The sequence below is a fragment of the Myxocyprinus asiaticus genome, chromosome 31, assembly GCF_019703515.2.
Source record: "Myxocyprinus asiaticus isolate MX2 ecotype Aquarium Trade chromosome 31, UBuf_Myxa_2, whole genome shotgun sequence".
Taxonomy (NCBI): domain Eukaryota; kingdom Metazoa; phylum Chordata; class Actinopteri; order Cypriniformes; family Catostomidae; genus Myxocyprinus; species Myxocyprinus asiaticus.
The window spans coordinates 4,410,979-4,429,764 of NC_059374.1; the positions used below are offsets into that span (position 1 = coordinate 4,410,979).

Consider the following 18,786-nt stretch of genomic DNA (forward strand, 5'->3'; position numbering starts at 1 on the left):
AGTTCATCCCAGAGATGTTCAATAGGGCTTCAGGTCAAGTTTTCCACACCAGACTTAGTAAACCATGTCTTACTGACCTCGCTTTGTGAATTGGGGCTCTGTCATTTTGGAACAGAAAAGGCCCTCCCCAAATCTTTATGTGTATGGCCTAGCTATGAGATTTGTCCTCACTTAAATGACTAGTATGTGGACTAGAATGTGTTTAACTCGCCCCTATTTCTATATGACTTACTGATTATGTTGCCTCTTGACGTAAAGCCTGATTTTGTGTTTGTCGCTTGCTAGGTTCTCTTTTAGCTTTTTAATATACACAGATGAGACAAAACATTATGACCACCCACCTAATATGCTGTTGGTCCTCCTCGTGCCACCAAAACAGCGCCAACCTGCCGAAGCATGGACTCTACAAGACCTCTGAAGTTGCCCTGTGGTATCTGGCACCAAGACATTAGCAGCAGATCCTTCAAGTCCTGTAAGTTGCAAGGTGGAGATTGGACTTGCTGGTTCAGCACATACCACAGATGCTCAATCGGCTTGAGATTGGGGAATTTGGAGGCCTTGAACTCTTCATCATGTTCTTCCAACCATTCCCGAACAATGTGTGCAGTGTCACAGAGTGCATTATCCTGCTGAAAGAGGATAATGCCATCAGCAAATACCATTGCCATGAAGGGGTCTGGCCATAACAATTTGGCCCTTGTCAAAGTTGCTCAAGTCTTTACTCCTGCCCATTTCTCCTGCATTCAACAGGTTGACTACGAGAACTGATTGTTTGTTTACGATCTAATCTACCCAGACATTGACATATGGCCTTGTTAGGAGATGATCAAAGTTATTCACTTCACCTGTGAGTGGTCATAATGTTTTGGTTCATCAGTGTATTGTGAATTTCTCGGTGCACATTAAATTTCACTACCATGACTATTGATATAAACTTCAACAACCTTAAACCCCACTGTTAAGGATTAAACCCCTTAAGAAACAGATTAACAACATATAGAAATTTACAGAAGCACTTGATATTTTGTTGATGTGGTTAGAACCATTCACAATGCACTGAGAAGCCTGTTGAAATCACTCTAATAATAATTGATTCTATTTTACAGAATGTACAAATGGAGTCAACAGTGACCAAAATTCACTGGAGCCAGAGCATCTGATATCAGAGGAAAAAGGCTGGCTAAGACTAAACATATCTAGGTTATCCATCCATACATCTATCTTCTGCCATTTATGCAGGTCCGGGTCTCCGTGGCAGCAGACTAAGCAAAGCAGCCCATTCGTGTTTTCTCTGGCCACATCCTCCAGCTCATCCTGGGGGATCCCAAGGTGTTTCCAGGCCAGCCAAGAGATATGATCCCTCCAGTGTGTTCCTTTCAACAGATGCTCCTTTCAAAATGGAGGAGGAGCGTCTCTACTCTAAGGTCCTTGGATGTCCTAGCATTGCACCCTATCCCTTAGGGTCAGCCCAGCTACCCTGCCAAGAAGGCTTATTTCGGACACTTGTATACGCAGTCTTATTCTTTCTGTCAATACCCAATGACCATAGGTGAGGGTCAGAGCATAGATCGACTGGTAAAATGAGAGCTATGCCTTTAGGCTTAGATCCCTCTTCACTACAACGGTCTGTTACATGACAGCATTTCTGCAAATACTGCACCCACCCGCATATGGACCTTATGCTTCAATTTACCCTCACTTGGGACCCAGCGATACTTAAACTCATCCATTTGAGAAAGATGCTCACTCCCTACCAGAAGAGGACAGTCCACCCTTTTCCCGCCGATAACAATGGCCTCAGATTTAGAGGTGCTGACTCTCATTCCAACCACTTCACACTTGACCTCAAACAGCCCCAGTGTGTGCTGGAAGTCACAGCGCACCAGCCCATCTGGCTTCAACAAACATGCCAGGGTCCAAATCACTGAGATCAAATTTTTTCCCCATTCTGATGGTTTATACGAACATTAACTGAAGCTCCTGACCCATATCTGCATGATTTTAGGCACTGCACTGCTTCCACACGATTGGCTGATTAGATAATCGCATGGATGATTGTTGGTGCCAGATGGGCTGGTTTGAGTATTTCTGTAACTGTTGATCTCCTGGGATTTTCACACACAACAGTCTCTAGAATTTACTGCAAATGGTGCCAAAAACATCCAGTGAGGGGCAGTTCTGCGGATGGAAATGCCTTGTTGATGAAAGAGGTCAACAGAGAATGGCCAGACTGGTTTGAACTGACAAAGTCTACGGTAACTCGGATAACCACTCTGTACAATTGTGGTGAGAAGAATAGCATCTTAGCATCAATGCTATTCTGAGATGCAGGTTGGCGCTGTTTTGGCAGCACGAGGGGGACCTACACAATATTAGGCAGGTGGTTTTAATGTTGTGGCTGATCGGTGTATATATATATATATATATATATATATATATATATATATAATGTTTCTGGTGAACAATCGGACAAGATGACATTCCAGGAATCTCAGTTTATGGCAGAGCTCCTCCCTAACTCTCAAGACAAGGAAAAGTTGCTTTGGATCGTGGTGGACCAACACAAACAGTTGCCAAGCAGCCATCAGACAGTTCCGACAACTGCCAGACACATCAGAAAGTAAGGCCCTCACTTCCATTGGAATGACTTCTCATTGGTCAACGAGTGGTCTCTTATTCAACCACTTGCATCTTTCCATTTTATGCACTTTATTTACCTATTCATTTATATTATCCTCTAGCATATTTGTACCATTTAATAGTTGTTCATTTTTCTTTTGTATCTTTTTATAAATTAAATGTATTTTATTAAAACTCTCTTCCTTGTGTTGATAATGCAGTATGAGCTCTAAAGTTTAGGTTGAATCTCACAAAACCATCAGATTAATCAGATGACCAATTCCAATTTACATATTTCTAATATAATGAATGGTCCATTTGGATCATTCTTATACTGTTAAAGTGAAATTCTTTAGCTGGTGCCTTGAGGATGGAGGAAGGGACCATCTGATATTCATACTCACACACATACACACCTTAAGTGACGTGATCTAAAATCACCACATACTTTGGTGTCTTGAATGAGGCCCAGTGTGATTATCACTACACGTTCATCCCTCCTGCACTTTTGGTCTCTAGCAGATGAGGAGGCTTTTTGGACAGGCAGATAGCAGCATAAGTGAGATGAGTGTTACTCGCTAGGAGAGTTTATTTTCAATGAGAGGGGCAAACGTTCACGGAATTTAGAGCAGGAGCACAACACCGAACTACAGACCAGAGTGTGTGTCTGGTCAGAGCGTGTCTGTGCAGGTTGCCAGTGCGAGGATCCACCACTAAAGGAGAGTTCACACTGCCAGCTATCTACAGTTACATGATCTCATATATTTTCAATGAGAGCTGGTGAATTCTGGCAACAGGAGCGACAGTCAACATTGGCTACAGAATGTGGGTGTGTCGAGTGACACAAAGTTGAGAAAAATGTAACTTTATGCAAATGCAGAGCAATATCGTGCAGTGACTACCAATAGGACTACTAAGAGGAGTGAAGATGGCGAAACTTATGCCATCTGTCTCATGACGGAGATACTGGAGTTAAATGCAGGCAAGACGGAGAAGTTAATGCTGGATCGATTTCACTGTTCTTTCTCATTTGTCTGTAACCACATACATGGATATAATTTTAAAAAATTATGCGTGCAAAACCATTTCAGAATTTGTTGCCATTCTGAGTGAGTTTGATTTATACATTGATAGATTAATCTTGTTCAAGAAAAGATGATTGAGCACTGCTGCAGTTTATATAAAAACACTTTTCCCTTCAGAACGTAGAAAAGAATATTAAAAACTATATGAGAAAACTCATAAAACTCATTAAAGGGACATTTTTTGCCCCCATATTTTGAATTCCCTGGGCATTTTTGTCAGTTTCTGTGGAATTTTTGCCCAGAGCCCCGATCATTTCTGACCCTGGGTCACAGCCTGATGATGCCAGGAGGACCACATTGGCTGTGCCTCGAGATCCTGTCCCTAGGTCATAAGCATTCTCCAAGTTTACAAGTACAGGCTGGATGGGTAAACTCCCACGCCCCCTCACATAAAGAGCTGATCCACTCTTCTATGTCTGGGATAAAATCTGCATTGTTTTTCCTCAAAACAAGGTCTCCTTTCCAGTACCCTTGTATACGCTTTTCCAGGCAGGCTAAGAAGTGTGATTCCTTGATGATTGGAACACACCCGCCAGTCCCCCTTAAAAATGGTAACGACCACACCTGTCTGCCAATTTCCAAGTACTGCCCCAGTCTCACTGCTGAATGCGATGCTGAAAAGGCCTGTCAGTCATGATAACCCAACAACATTCAAGGCCTTCAGCGTCTAAGGGAGAATCTTGTTCACCCCAAGCGCCTTGCCACATAGGAGCTCTTTAATCACCTTCTCTGCCAGGGAAATGGGCAATGACTCCATCCCTGCCCCCTCCACAGTGTTTGTGTCAGTTGGGTTTAGAAGTTCCTCCAAGTGTTCACAAGGCAAGGTAAGCAGTTCTTGTCCCGGCTAACAACAGCCTGGACAAAGCCCTGCTTCACAGTCCTGCGCAGTTTACTGGTTTTCCGGAAGTTCTTTGAATCTTTCTCCCAGCTTTTGCTTCCACACAGCCGCAGTCCTTTTGGCCTGCCGGTACCTGTCAGCTGAATCAGAAGTCTCAATGGCTAATCAGGGATTAAACTGGGGCCCAAAATACCTACCTCTGTAGCCTGACAGCTGGGGGACAATGGGGAAAGTGTCATGAGAAAGCATTGCATCTTTTTGTGACATCCCAAGGTTAGTAATCAGATAGCCAATATTGTATACAAAATTAAAACCTTTACAGACAATAAATATTTTAATGCATTTAATCTCTTATCTAGATGAGCCAGGACAAGAGGCTGCCAATTCTCTTGGACAACTGGGAGGAATACTGATCTTAGACACAATATAGCTATTCTGGCATCAAGTGAGGATATTTCAGATCACCACCTTGTCTGTTTTATATTGTGCTTAGCTTAGGTTACTCAACCCACACCTTAAGCACATTTCCACAGGTTGAACAGTTCTTAAGATGGTGAGTAACAGTTCCAGTAGTATTTCAACATGAGCCTGGTTCGGTACAGTGTGATATACAATTCCTGGCGTCTGGATTTCTCAGCATGGTTAGCTAACTGTACTCAGACAGAGAACCATGCTGATGAAACGCCTGTAGTTACATGGCAATTGCTCAGTCAGTCCATTCTAATCTTGATTTTGCAGCACCATAAATGAAAAAAGAAACTGTAACTGTGCCAATGAGCCTGGAATGGAATGGCATGGTTTCGCAACTAGAACTATTTGGCCACATGGAGAAAAAGCGGCTCTTGTTATCGACCTGGTTAAACTATTACTTGGACTACTAAAGATAGCTTCACCATCTTTAATGTGCCAATAAGCACTGAAGAACTTAATTCAGTGATGGAGAATACGTGGACCTTTTTTGGCACTCCAGTTATATTCGCCACATTTCGGTTAAAAGAAAATGAAAGAGAAAAGCCTTGCACAGTGATACAAAATTCACACTCATGCTCTTAAGAGAGCAAACCATTAAATGGATCATTGAATGATCATTCAATTTGATTATCAAAGAAACAAATACGTTTTGTAAGTTCAAAAATCCATTCAAAATCCAGTAGGCTAAAAAATCTGAGGGCATGATGTCTTTATGTGTGGCCATTAGAAAAAGGCATCTTCTAATGTAAAAATAACACAAAAGTAACTAATGACAGATAAAAAAATAATAATAATTGTAGTGCAAACTCTGATTGAAGCGCACATTTTGTGTGGTGGCATTTTGCATAACCACAGTAGAAACCATCCAAATTTCTACGGTTGACATTACTATTGGTATATCCCCCATCCCTATGGTTGCTAGTGGCCTAGAAATGACTAATTTTACCTTTAAGAAAATCCAAACTTTCATGTAACAAACATGTATCTGTACAGAGAGCATTGGACCAACAGTGACTATGTTGGTTTTAAATACTGTATATGAAAAGTCAAGTTCATAGTAACTTGTTTAATTTGTCAAAGTTTAGTGTTACAATGTCTCCTGCTGCAATCCTCACACCAATACAGTACCACATGTGTCCGCCTTGAAAAAAAAAAGAAAAAAAAGTTTTAATATTATTTTTTTAATCTTACAAAATGTGTTTGTTTGTTAGAGAACTAGAGTCTGATGTACACCTGGTTCACTTTAAAGAAATGTGAGAAACCGTGAGAAGAGAAACTAAAAACTACAAATAAAGAATCTGAGACCTTCTGTACAAAGATTTCTTTATTATGTACAGAATGACTAAAGGTTTCAACTTTTAACTTGATGACACAACATTTGGTACTATATTTCAGATACTGCCATGGGTGATAAATGTCCGTTCATAAAGTGAGTAGAAAAGTGTTTCATCTGTTTAATTTGTGTGACTGTTTAGGAAGAGCTCAGTGCTTTTGTCTGTTCAAAGGTCTGCACAGCCAGCTTGATGAATCCAGCTTTATTTGACTCATACTGGGCATAAATCTAAGAATGAGATCCAAAACAAAGATGAAAAGAGTGAGAAGTGCAATAAAAGACTGAAAAGCATCAGAAACTGTTTGTATCCTCACACAAAGGTTTTTGCATGCATATATTCATGTGTATGGATAAGCTCCACAATTATCAAAATCCCTTATCTAAGTGGTACAACTCCAGGTAGATTTCTATGTATATACTGTATTTTACTACACCATTTGCTTTAGTAATACATTGCCAAACAATTAGCATTCTTGGTCTATATTTGCAAGTGAATTAACAAAAAGTACCACGGTATTACCATTTTTTTTTCTTTGGACATGTAACATGGTAATATATATATATATATATATATATATATTTATTTATTTATTTATTTTATTTTATTTTATTTTATTTTATTTTTTTCTCCGCAATTTGGTATGCCTAATGTGCTCTAGATCCTCGTGGTAATAATCAATAATCAATCCGGGTGGCGGAGGACGAATCTCAGTTGCCTCCGCATCTTATCACGTGGCTTGGTGGAGGCTCACGCTATGCTCCGTGGCATCCACGCACAACTCACCACATGCCCCACCAAGAGCGAGAACCACATTATTGCAACCACAAGGAGTTTAACCCAACATGACTCTACCCAACCTAGCAACCGGGCCAATTAGTTGCTTAGGAAGCCTGACTGGAGTCACTCAGCACGCCCTGGATTCGAACTTGCGAGTCCAGGTGTGGTAGTCAACATGGTAATACTTGATATTCGAGAAGAACAACTTAGTGTTGTGAAGTTCAAAGCTGAAAACAATTTAATAAGCCCAAAACAAAGCATTACACTAACTGTAACTTAAATATACCGTGAACTTCATGTCTGCTGCCTTAAAGCTGCAACATCAACCAACCAACTTCCTGATTCAGGGGTTAAAAGGTCAATGTGACAGGAGCTGGTGGTGTGTGTGCTAAGCAGGAACCTTGACTAAACTGAGGCCCCTCACCATGTCTACCACGTTTTAGTATTTCCTTTCATAAAACACAAACAATCTCAAACCTGCCAGTCACATCTCTACTGGATTAATGGTGGCAGCTCACAACTCAACAAGAATTCTCTTCACCTCTGTTTACCCCAATCTCTCTGAATGACGTCCTTGCTGGGGTCAAAGGTCAAACCACAGGCTAATGGGAAGTGATGGATCTTTGGGCTGACCGCTTATCCCCGTCTCCAGAGTTCTCAAAGGAACATTAAAAAAGTTCTCACTAGGGCTGTTGATTTAATGTGTTAATTTAGTTTGATTAATTACATATAAAAATTAACGCTTTAAAACATTACGCATTTAATCATGCCCCCTGACCAGTTCTAAAATTCTGTGATAAAAGTAGGTATTTTCCTACCATCGGAGCAATTTAAGCTTGAAGTACATGTTTTAACGAGCTGCTTCGGTAGGGGGCACTCAGAGCATTTCAACAAACATCACAGGTAGCGCAGTCACAGAATGAGAGCATTAATGCATACCTGCATAAGACAGCTGACACTCTTCTTTGCGTATGGAGCTTTTCGCTGGTGGCAGCATGAACACCAGCACAGGGCGATGTCAGTGCGAGAATAGATCTCCAATATGACACAGTAAAATTAGAAAATAATTAAACTCATGGGAACCATATTACAATCAAACTGTTAAACCCTATTTTGTGGCACACCTTGAGAAGGTTCAGGTCAGTGGCCTGTTGTGTTTGGGCATGTTGTGCAGACTCACTCTGAGGATGAAATAGATTAAACAGCAGCACCAACCTCACCGCATCCTGTAACCATGAAAACACACATCGTCATAAAGACAGCAGAATTAAGGCCCCAATATACTTAATATGAAACCGAAGAACGAAAGGGTGTGACATCATTTAGAGCAAAATCTGGCCAAAAAGTAGGTGTTTATGCGTTAATTTCGGTGGTTCGTCACAGCTCGCCTAGGCAAACTTTTAGGAAAACTTCTAACCAGCTGCTAAACATCTTCTTGCTGCCATTGGTCCATGTTATTGGTAGATGTGACCTGAAGCTCCACCTACTACTTTGTTTACGTTTTTCAGTCAGTATTCAAAATGAACACACCGGTCTGTAGCGTTATTTGCAAGCAGTTGTAAATATACCTACATCAGTAGACACGATCGTTCGCATAGAGATATTTTCCAAAAACATCTCATGCGATTTCTTTCGTTTAAATAGTCAACAAAATAATTCATATCTGCTCAAGTACTCTCAAGTGCCCATTCACTCATGTGCCATCTGCAGCGAAAGCCATTCACACATCTGCCCAAAGTAAGATATGCCTCTTATCATCATTCTTTTGTCTGTTTTCTGAATATTAATATTAATATTAACAAGAAAGATAAACAACATGGTACCTGGTAGTTACTGAAAGATCGGGGCTTTTAGTCCACTTGTGTTAGCTACTTCTAAAGGCTGACAAAATTCACTTTTAGCAGATATAACATTACATTTTAGTAGGGCAGTATCCATATTTTGGTATTTATTTTTTTCACTTCCTGAAACTACACTGATGTTTTTCCCCACTTCCTGTGGCTAAAATTGGCATATACATTTCCAGGAGGTACAAGCTCAACTCGACTGCATATCCTAGCACAGAAACTGATTGTGTGGAGCAGTGCATGCTTATTATTTACATGCAACGCATGTCCCGGGCATAATAAACATGGGAGCGGATTTACTGTACAGAGAACGGAGACTTCACCCGCAGGTAGTGAGCCAGGTGTGGTAGAGATACGGGCAAGCTGCAGTATCTCTTCGCATCCCTCTAAAACGCCCACTCTCAGTCATCCCAACCAGTGTCAAAAGCGAAACTGTGCGAGAAAGACCCAATTTGTGGGCGATAGACAGAATGGCAGCCAGAGAAAATAGTAGTTTTGAGATTTAAAACTTGAAAAAAACTTAAAGCAATGAACACTTAAAGTAATATTCCGGGTTCACTACAAGTTAAGCTCAATTGAAAGCATTTGTGGCATAATGTTGATTACCACAAAATTTTATTTCTACTCGTCCCTCCTTTTCTTTAAAACAAAAGCAAAAAACTAGGTTACAGTGAGGCACTTACAATGGAAGTGAATGGGGCCAATTTTTGGAGGGTTTAAAAGCCAAAATCTGAAGCTTATAATTTTATAAAAGCAATTACTGTACATTAATACTTATGATAAAACTTTATTTGTATTATTTGAGCTGTAAAGGTATTTAAATCATAATTTTAACAGTCATATTAGGGTTGTAAAATTGTCTTTAACTTTACACAGATGCGGTTAGTAAGTGATTTTATCACACTAAAATCATGTTAGCACACATATTGTTTGTCTTGGGACTATACTGTTGAAACAGTTAGTATTTTAATGTTTACTGATTGGCCCCATTGACATCCATTGTAAGTGTCTCACTGTAACCCAGATTTTTGCTTTTTTTGTTTTTTAAAGAAAAGGAGGAATCATGACTCCAGCCAGGTCTCCCAAGCAACCAAATTGGCCCAGTTGCTAGGGAGGATAGAGTTAGATGGGGTAACCTCCTCGTGGTCACTATAATGTGGTTCTCAGTCTCTGTGGGGCGCGTGGTGAGTTGTGCATGGATGCCACGGAGAATAACGTGATGCCTCCACACGCGCTATGTCTCCGTTCATCTGTGATGAATACTGCCGCGAATGTCTGCCGCGAGCACGCGGATGCATTGCAAGATATGTGAAGAATGTGAGCTGCTCTCTGAAGGGGATTTATTTGGAGACAAGCAGGTATGAGAAATGCATTATACCATAATATCTGGGATCGGGAGCCTGCAAAGACGCAAATTATGTCATCACATGCGGTTCAATTCCGCAGTTTGGTACGACTGCGTTCATATCAGCAGCGAACCATACCAGAGTTCACATGATCCACGCCCCAGACCACCTTTTTAAGTGGACACGGGTGTGGTTCGCGGTTGCGCACCCTAGTTCGGAAAACAGCGTTCATCATCCAAACGAACTGAACTTTGACATCATTAGAACCCGGGTGCGCACCAAAAGTGCTAGTGTGAAAGCACTCTCGTTTTTGTGGTATTCAACATTATGCCACAAATGCTGTCGATTGAGCTTAACTTGTATTAAACCCCGAATATTCCTTTAAGTTTATCTTGCCAATAAAGCTTGATATGAGTTGAATCTTCCCATTTGATCCTATTATTTTTTTTAAAGTCTACTGAAAACAGCAGAAGACTTTGCCAAACATTTAATTACAGCATGTCCACTGAATTTATGGCATGTAAACTTACACTCGTATCAAAGATTTATACCTGTAAAAATGTGTCTGATTAACTCAATCCTCCATAAACTGAACATTTTAGCATGTACATATTTAAATAATTAAAATAAATGATGAATAACTAATTTCTTGCAAGTTCTTTGAGACAATGTATAAAGTAAATATATCTTTGATCATATTTTAATGTACCATGATTAATCGCTATTAATCACAGAAAACTGTGAAATTAATTATTTAAACATTTTAATCGATTCACAGCCCTAATTGTTAGCATTTAAAATCTACAATCATTCTTTTCCAGGAAAAACAGACCAAAAAGATTGATGATTCAGCTTGCACTACACAGATTGTCGTATAATCAAATGCTCCTTAAGATTCAGGTATACTTTGTTTTTCTGTGTTCCGGGTTGTCTCGCACACGGTCAAGCACTCAGCTTGTCAAAGTATACTTTTTTGACCACGAGCGAATACGAGTGCATTCGACGCATGCGCACTACGACTGCTCTGTGACACTCAACGGCAGGCACAGACGAGTACTGTCGGCATGTAGAGAAAATCTGGGCCACATGCGTACAGTCCGCGCAGACTATCTGATGACGAAATTTGCGTCACGCATACTGTGTGCGTTCCGATCAGCAACGTGGACAACCAAAGAACATGTTCAAATCTGTAACGTAGTTGATGCATATTGGCTATTTAAAAAAAAAAAAAAAGAAAGACGAGCCATTAATATATCCTGCCCCAATATCATATTTCAATACGTGAAATAAAATTGTGCCCATAAATTCACTAGATCTTTTACATTCTGCACAGTGAACTTGAAAAATCTTGGGTGTAACACATTAAAGCAAGGAAAAGTAATTGAAATGCATCGAAAGATAATTATTCCCTTAAAACAGGCTTCTTTCCTAAAACAAAGGAAACATTCGAAGACAGTTTTCTTACTCGATGTGGGATGTTATAGTTTATGTCCGTGAAGACGTATTTGGCAGTGTCCATGCCCTCCAGTATCTGATCTTCAGAGAGCACATCATGAATGGGTTTCCTCTCAGGCAGGACTGGAGGCATCTTCAGCAGCTGTTCAGCCTGTTCCTCTGCCTTACGCACTGCCTACACAACCAGCAAAAAGCAGACAACAATTGTAAGATCCCAGCACAAATTTTATCCTTTCTCTTTCACAAATCACACATAGATGACATTCAATACATATTAACGTGCCATCCGATCACGAATAATGTACATCATAAAAAAAACAGAATCTCACCTCCTCTAATTCTCCGTCTGTCATCAGCTTAAATTTAGGAGGCGTTAGCTGCTCTTTTTGTAGGTCCAGACCTGTTATTTTGGTCAAAATATTTTGAACTTCTACTGTATATCTGTGAATTGAGCTTTAGGGACATCCACTGAACCTAGACATGAAAGAAAAACATGATTAACTGAAGCCGTGAAACACAATTAAACCATCCCTTTGACCGTGTGTGTCCAACATGAACTTTTTGCATTTACATGGTACTCCAATGTACTATTTTTTAGTGATGACAGGGACAATGGACTGTACATTTTCATTAAACTTTCTGGACTTCATTTTAAAATAATTTTAAAGGGATAGTTCACCCAAAAATGAAAATTCAATTCAAAAATTCAAGCAGCTTGGCTTTGTTTGATGGCTTGTGGCCATCCGTCTTCCTCTTGATCACATTCCAGAGGTTTTCAATGGGGTTCAGGTCTGGAGATTGGGCTGGCCATGACAAGGTCTTGCTGAAGCACCATTAGATCATCAACGATCCTCCACCAAATTTCACAGTGGATGTGAGACACTGTGGCTTGAACGTCTCTCCAGGTCTCTGTCTAACCATTAGACGACCAGGTGGAGGATCGGAGATGATCTGGGGGTGCTTCAGCAAGGCTAGAATCAGGCAGATTCATCTTTGTGAAGGACGCATGAATCAAGCCACGTACAAGGTTATCCTTGAAGAAAACTTGCTTCCTTCTGCTCTGACAATTACATTTACATTTATTCATTTGGCAGACGCTTTTATCCAAAGCGACTTACAAAAGAGGAAAACAAAAGCGAATCATCTTAAGGAGACAGTGGTATGAAAAGTGCTGTATTACAAAGTTTCACTAGCATCAGAATAGTATTCAAAACTAAAAGTGCAACAAGAATTTTTTTTTTGTTTAATGACTGGTTAAGTGCTCATGGAAAAGATGTGTTTTTAGTCGTTTTTTGAAGACAGAGAGTGAGTCAGCTTCACGGGTGGAGTTGGGAAGGTCATTCCACCATCGTGGTATGATGAAGCTGAAAGTGTTTTGGTGCCTCTTTGTGTTGGTACAACAAGGCGACGTTCCTTAGCTGACCGCAGTCTTCTAGTGGGCGCGTAGCTCTGCATAAATGATTTTAGGTATGCTGGAGCAGACCCAGTGACTGCTCTGTATGCCAGCATCAGAGCCTTGAATTTGATATGTGCATCAACCGGCAGCCAGTGGAGAGAAATGAGGAGTGGTGTAACGTGCGCTCTCCTTGGTTCATTAAAGACCAGATGTGCTGCTGCATTCTGGATCATTTGCAGGGGTCTAATTGGACATGCAGGTAGGCCTGCAATGAGAGCGTTACAGTAGTGTAGTCTAGTTATGACAAGTGACTGGACAAGCAGTTGTGTGGCATGTTCAGAGTGGAAGGGTCTTATCTTCCTGATATTGTAGAGTGTAAATCTACATGATCTTGCTGTCTTTGAGATGTGGTCTATGAAATTGAGTCTGTTGTCGATGGTTACCCCAAGATTTCTGACCGTTTTGGAAGGTGTTACTGTAGTTGCACCCAGCTGCACATTGATGTTGTGTTCAACAGCAGGGTTGGCTGGAAAGACAAGGAGTTCAGTCTTGGCTGGGTTGAGTTGCAGGTTGTGTTCCTTCATCCAGGCCAAGATGTCTGCCAGGCAGGCTGAAATTTGATCAGTCACTGTGGTGTCGTTGGGCTGGAAAGACAAGTAGAGTTGCGTGTCATCAGCGTAGCAGTGGTAAGAGAAACCATGTGCCTGAATGATGGGTCCCAGTGATGTTGTGTATATACAGAGAAGAAAAGTGGCCCAAGAACTGAACCCTGAGGTACCCCGGTAAGTAGCTGATGTGGCTTGGATACCTCACCTCTCCAGGCTACCTCGAAGGACCTACCTGAGAGATAGGAATTAAACCAGTCAAGCACAGTTCCTGTGATGCCCAGCGAGGAGAGGGTAGAGAGTAAGATCTGATGGTTGACTGTGTCAAAGGCTGCAGAAAGGTACAGCAGAATCAGGATGGATGATCTGATTCAGCTTTCGCCTGTCTCAGCGACTCAGTGACAGACAGCAGGGCAGTCTCGGTGGAGTGTCCACTTTTGAAGCCTGACTGATTGTCATCCAGCAGCTTGTTCTGTGAGAGATAGGCAGAGATTTGATTGAAAACTGCCCTTTCAAGTGTTTCTGCCATGAATGGGATGAGAGAGACTGGTTTGTAGTGTTCTATTGTGTGGGGTTAAGTGCGGGTTTCTTCAGCCTGCTTAAATGTGGTGGGAAAAGTGCCTGTAAGTAGAGATGTGTTAATTATGTGTGTGAGTGTAGGTAGGATGGACAGAGAGATGGCCTGGAGAAGGTGAGAAGGAATGGGGTCAAGGGAACAGGTGGTGGGGTGGTTGGTGAGGAGGAGTTTAGAGACCTCAGTGTCAGTCAGAGGAGAGAACATAGAGACAGGAGAGTTGCATACAGGGGAAAGGTGTTTGACAGGGTGTGGTGCTGAGAATGTATTGCTGATGGTTGTAACCTTATTAGTAAAAATTGTGGCGAAGACATCTGCTGTCAGTTATGTGTCAGGTGATGGAGGGGGAGGGCAGAGAAGTGTGTTGAATGTTCTAAACAAGCTGCGAGTGTCTGTGGTGCTGCTGATCTTGTTCTGATAATAGGAGGTTTTTGCAGATTTAACGTTATCTGAAAAAGTTGCAAGCAGAGACTGATAGTTACCTAGATTTGCTGGATCTTTAGATTTCTGCCATCTCCTCTCAGCTGCCCTGAGGTCAGTCCGATGTTCACGAAGGACATCACACAGCCAGGGGCTGGGTGGTGTAGTACGTGCTGGCCTAGAGGAGATAGGACAGATGTTGTCTAGACAGGTTGTTAAAGTAGAGCTTAATGTGTCCATGGCAGTGTTTACATCAAGTGTGGAAAATACATTTAGTGTGGGAAGAGAGGTAGAGACAGCAGTGGAAAGGCGTGAGGGTGAAAGAGAACAGAGGTTACGGCAAAAGGAAACCAAAGGTGGACTCTGTTTTAATGTTGATGGGAGGGTCATGTTGAATTGAACAAAGTAGTGATCAGAGACATGTAGAGGAATAACAAGAATATTTGAGTTGGTACAGTTACGTGTAAAAATGAGGTCCAGCTGGTTGCCCGATCTGTAAGTTGCTGTGGTGTGTAGTCTTTCCAAGTCAAATGAGGCCAGAAGATTATTCAGTTCAGTGGCCTGGGGCTTGTCTTGGTGTATGTTGAAATCACCAAGAACCACAAGTAGCCTACCATCCTCCGGCAAGTAGGACAGCAGGACATCCAACTCCTCAAGAAAGTTTGTCAGCTGACCTGGAGGGCGATAAATGACAACAACATGTATTTTTGTGTGTTGCATTGTAGTAATAGCATGGAATTCAAAACTAGTATTGTTACATAGTGAAGAGTGTGGTGAAAAAGTCCAGTTGTTATGAATGAGCAAACCTGTTCCCCCACCCCTACCGGTGTGTTGAGGGGTGTGAGAGAAGGAGAAGTTGTTGGAGAGAGCAGCAGGTGTTGCTGTATCCTCTGGACGTATCCATGTTTCTGTCAGTGCCAGGATGCTGAGGGTGGACTGCATGGCAAAGGCTGGAATGAAGTCAGCTTTGTTCACTGCTGACTGGCAGTTACAGAGACCCACTGAGAAAGAGAACGGAGCAGGTGCTGAAGTGCAAAGTGGCCGTAGGTTGTGTGGGTTGCGTTTGGTCTTGCATCGATATCGTGTAAACGGTCTGTAACAGATAACAGGAATGTGCTTGAAGGCATGTGTTATTCGTGAAGTAGACATGTTAGTATGTACAAGGAAAATAAGTAAAGAGATAAAAGTAAAAGATACTTAAGTGCTATGGTGAGTGGTGCCTTGTTGGTGTCCTTGCTCGGTGGACTCGCACAGGTAGACTCGCTGGTCTTTACACGAGGGAGGGCTACCACTTCCGCTGCCGCGTCGGCATTCAAGTCAATATATACACAATGTTAACAAGCCGATCAGTGAAAAAAGCAGGACACGCCTTAATGCTACTTAGCACAACAAAGCTAGTCGCGTGGTCAACTGAAACTAAGGGTTGCGCGTGTGCAAACGCGACTTCCGTACACCGCAAATAAATTACGCAGCACTTTAGCAATAAATAATACTCTAAAACAAGTGAAACACTGTTTATAGACACTAAAAACAATGATAGTTTTACACACACTGGACAACCAACTCTAAATCTAGCAGTGAATACCCTGGGACAAGTCAAAACAATATAGCGCACACCAACACACCTTTAAGTGATGCGAGTTCAAGACAGTAAACAAACAGCACAAGTCTAGCAATGAATACCACTCTTCAACAAAGTAAAACAATGAAATAAACACACTTACATGCAACTGCAGACTCCTGTAGATAGATCGCTTCTGCTGAATGACTATGGATCCAGCGGTTTAAATATCTTACCTGGCGCCGGACACGCCTTAATGCTACTTAGCACAACAAAGCTAGTCACATGGTCAACTGAAACTAAGGGTTGCGCAAGGTGACAAGCGCATGTACAAACGTGACTTCCGTACACAGTAAATAAATTATGCTGCACTTTAGCAATAAATAATACTTTAAAACAAGAGGAACAATATTCCCCAACTCTGAGGATTGGTTTTTCCAGCGGGACAATGCTCCATGCCACACAGCCAGGTCAATCAAGGTGTGGAATGATGACCACCTGATCAAGTCCCTGTCATGGCCAGCCCAATCTCCAGACCTGAACCCCATTGAAAACCTCTGGAATGTGATCGAGGAAGATGGATGGACAAAAGCCATCAAACAAAGCTGAGCTGCTTGAATTTTTGCACCAAGAGTGGCATAAAGTCACCCAACAGAAATGTGAAAGACTAGTAGAGAGCATGCCAAGACGCATGAAAGCTGTGATTGAAAATCAGGGTTATTCCATCAAGTATTGATTTCTGAACTCTTCCTAAGTTAAAACGTTAGTATTGTGTTTTTTAAAAATGAATATGAACTTGTTCTTTGCATTATTCGAGGTCTGAAAACACAGCATCTTTTTTGTTATTTTGACCAGTTGTCATTTTCTGCAAATAAATGCTCTAAATGACAATATTTTTATTTGGAATTTGGGAGAAATGTTGTCAGTACTTTATAGAATTAAACAAAAATGTTCATTTTACTCAAACACATACCTATAAATAGTAAATCCAGAGAAACTGTTCATTTTACAGTTGTCTCTTAATTTTTTCCAGAGCTGTGTGTGTGTGTGTGTGTGTGTGTGTGTATATATATATATATATATATATATATATTTTTTATGAGTGTATGGTCAAGTGCTCATGGAAAAGATGTGTTTTTGCCATTTTTTGAAGACAGAGTGTGAGTCTGCTTCATGAATCGAGTTGGGAAGGTCGTTCTACCAATGAGGTACAGTGAAACCGAAAGTACAGTAAAGTGATTTGGTGTCTCTTTATGTTGGTACAATCAGAATTATCAGAATGAAGTAAAAGATATTTTGGAAAGTGATTACCAGGTTGTTTGCATAAATATGCACACATTCACACTTTTGTCTTGTGTGCGAGACATAAAATACACCCTTTGATGTTCATTTTTGTCTATTCTAAATGAATATTTACACCTTACTCAACAAAAATACCTCAATTTGCTCCTTTAGCGTCCTTTCCCCAAATATTGCATTTGCACTTTTTCCCCCTTTTCTTTTTATTAAAGGAATATTCGGGGTTCAAAACAAGTTATGAGATTTATTTCAACTGATTCCTCCTTTTCTTTAAAAAAAAAAAAAAAAGTAAACATCTGTGTTCCAGTGAGACACTTACAATGGAAGTCAATGGGATCAATCTGTAAACATTAAAATACTAACTGTTATCTAAAAGTATAGCCACGAGACATAAACAATATGTGTGTTAACATGATTTTAGTGTGATAAAATCACTTACTAACCGCATCTGTGTAAAGTTAACAATTTACAACTTCATTGCAATGACAACGTAACACCGTAAACGCTAAAACAACCAGACAAACGAGAATTTAAACATCTTTACAACTCAAACAGTTTGTTATTTTTAATGCTGATATTAAACAAAGTCGAATCTGATTCACATGTGATGCAAGGTCAACTCTACTAACATGCAGAAGTGCAGATTTCACATTTTCAGTGACTTTACTTACTGCTGTCTGATGCTGAAACACAGAGAGGTCGTCCGCAATAGCGTTTGTGCATTCTGATCCACATTTTTAACCTGCAAACAAGACCTTACTAAACACCATGTGACACCGAGCGCTGCCATGCTGAAAGTGACGCCACCACGGTTTTGACCATTCAAAGCACCGCTAGAAATGTTGGGAAACATCCCGAACTGTACAACATCCCGAACTGTAAAACATCCCGAGCTGTAGTCCAAAAGCCCGGTGCGTTCCCTCTAAAATGAGGTCTGTGGTAAACAGATACTTGAAGATTTTGTTTTTTCAACATAAATAACACACAGTCATACCCCAATCATGAATTTTGAAGTTTCTTTTTCTTTTTCTTTTTTTTTCTTTTTTTTTAAAGTATGTTTCTAACAAATTGCTAAATAAGGACTACAACGGTTTTCCATTTCATCAGGCACTTACACTCACATGCTAGTGATATTTGTAGTCCTTATTTAGAAACTTAA

General features: G+C 40.8%; 1 pseudogene; it reads right to left on the reverse strand.

Annotated features, from left to right (window-relative positions):
* Positions 1 to 1,616: 1,616 nt before the first annotated feature.
* Positions 1,617 to 18,417, reverse strand: LOC127421795 (uncharacterized; annotated as a pseudogene).
* Positions 18,418 to 18,786: the final 369 nt, after the last annotated feature.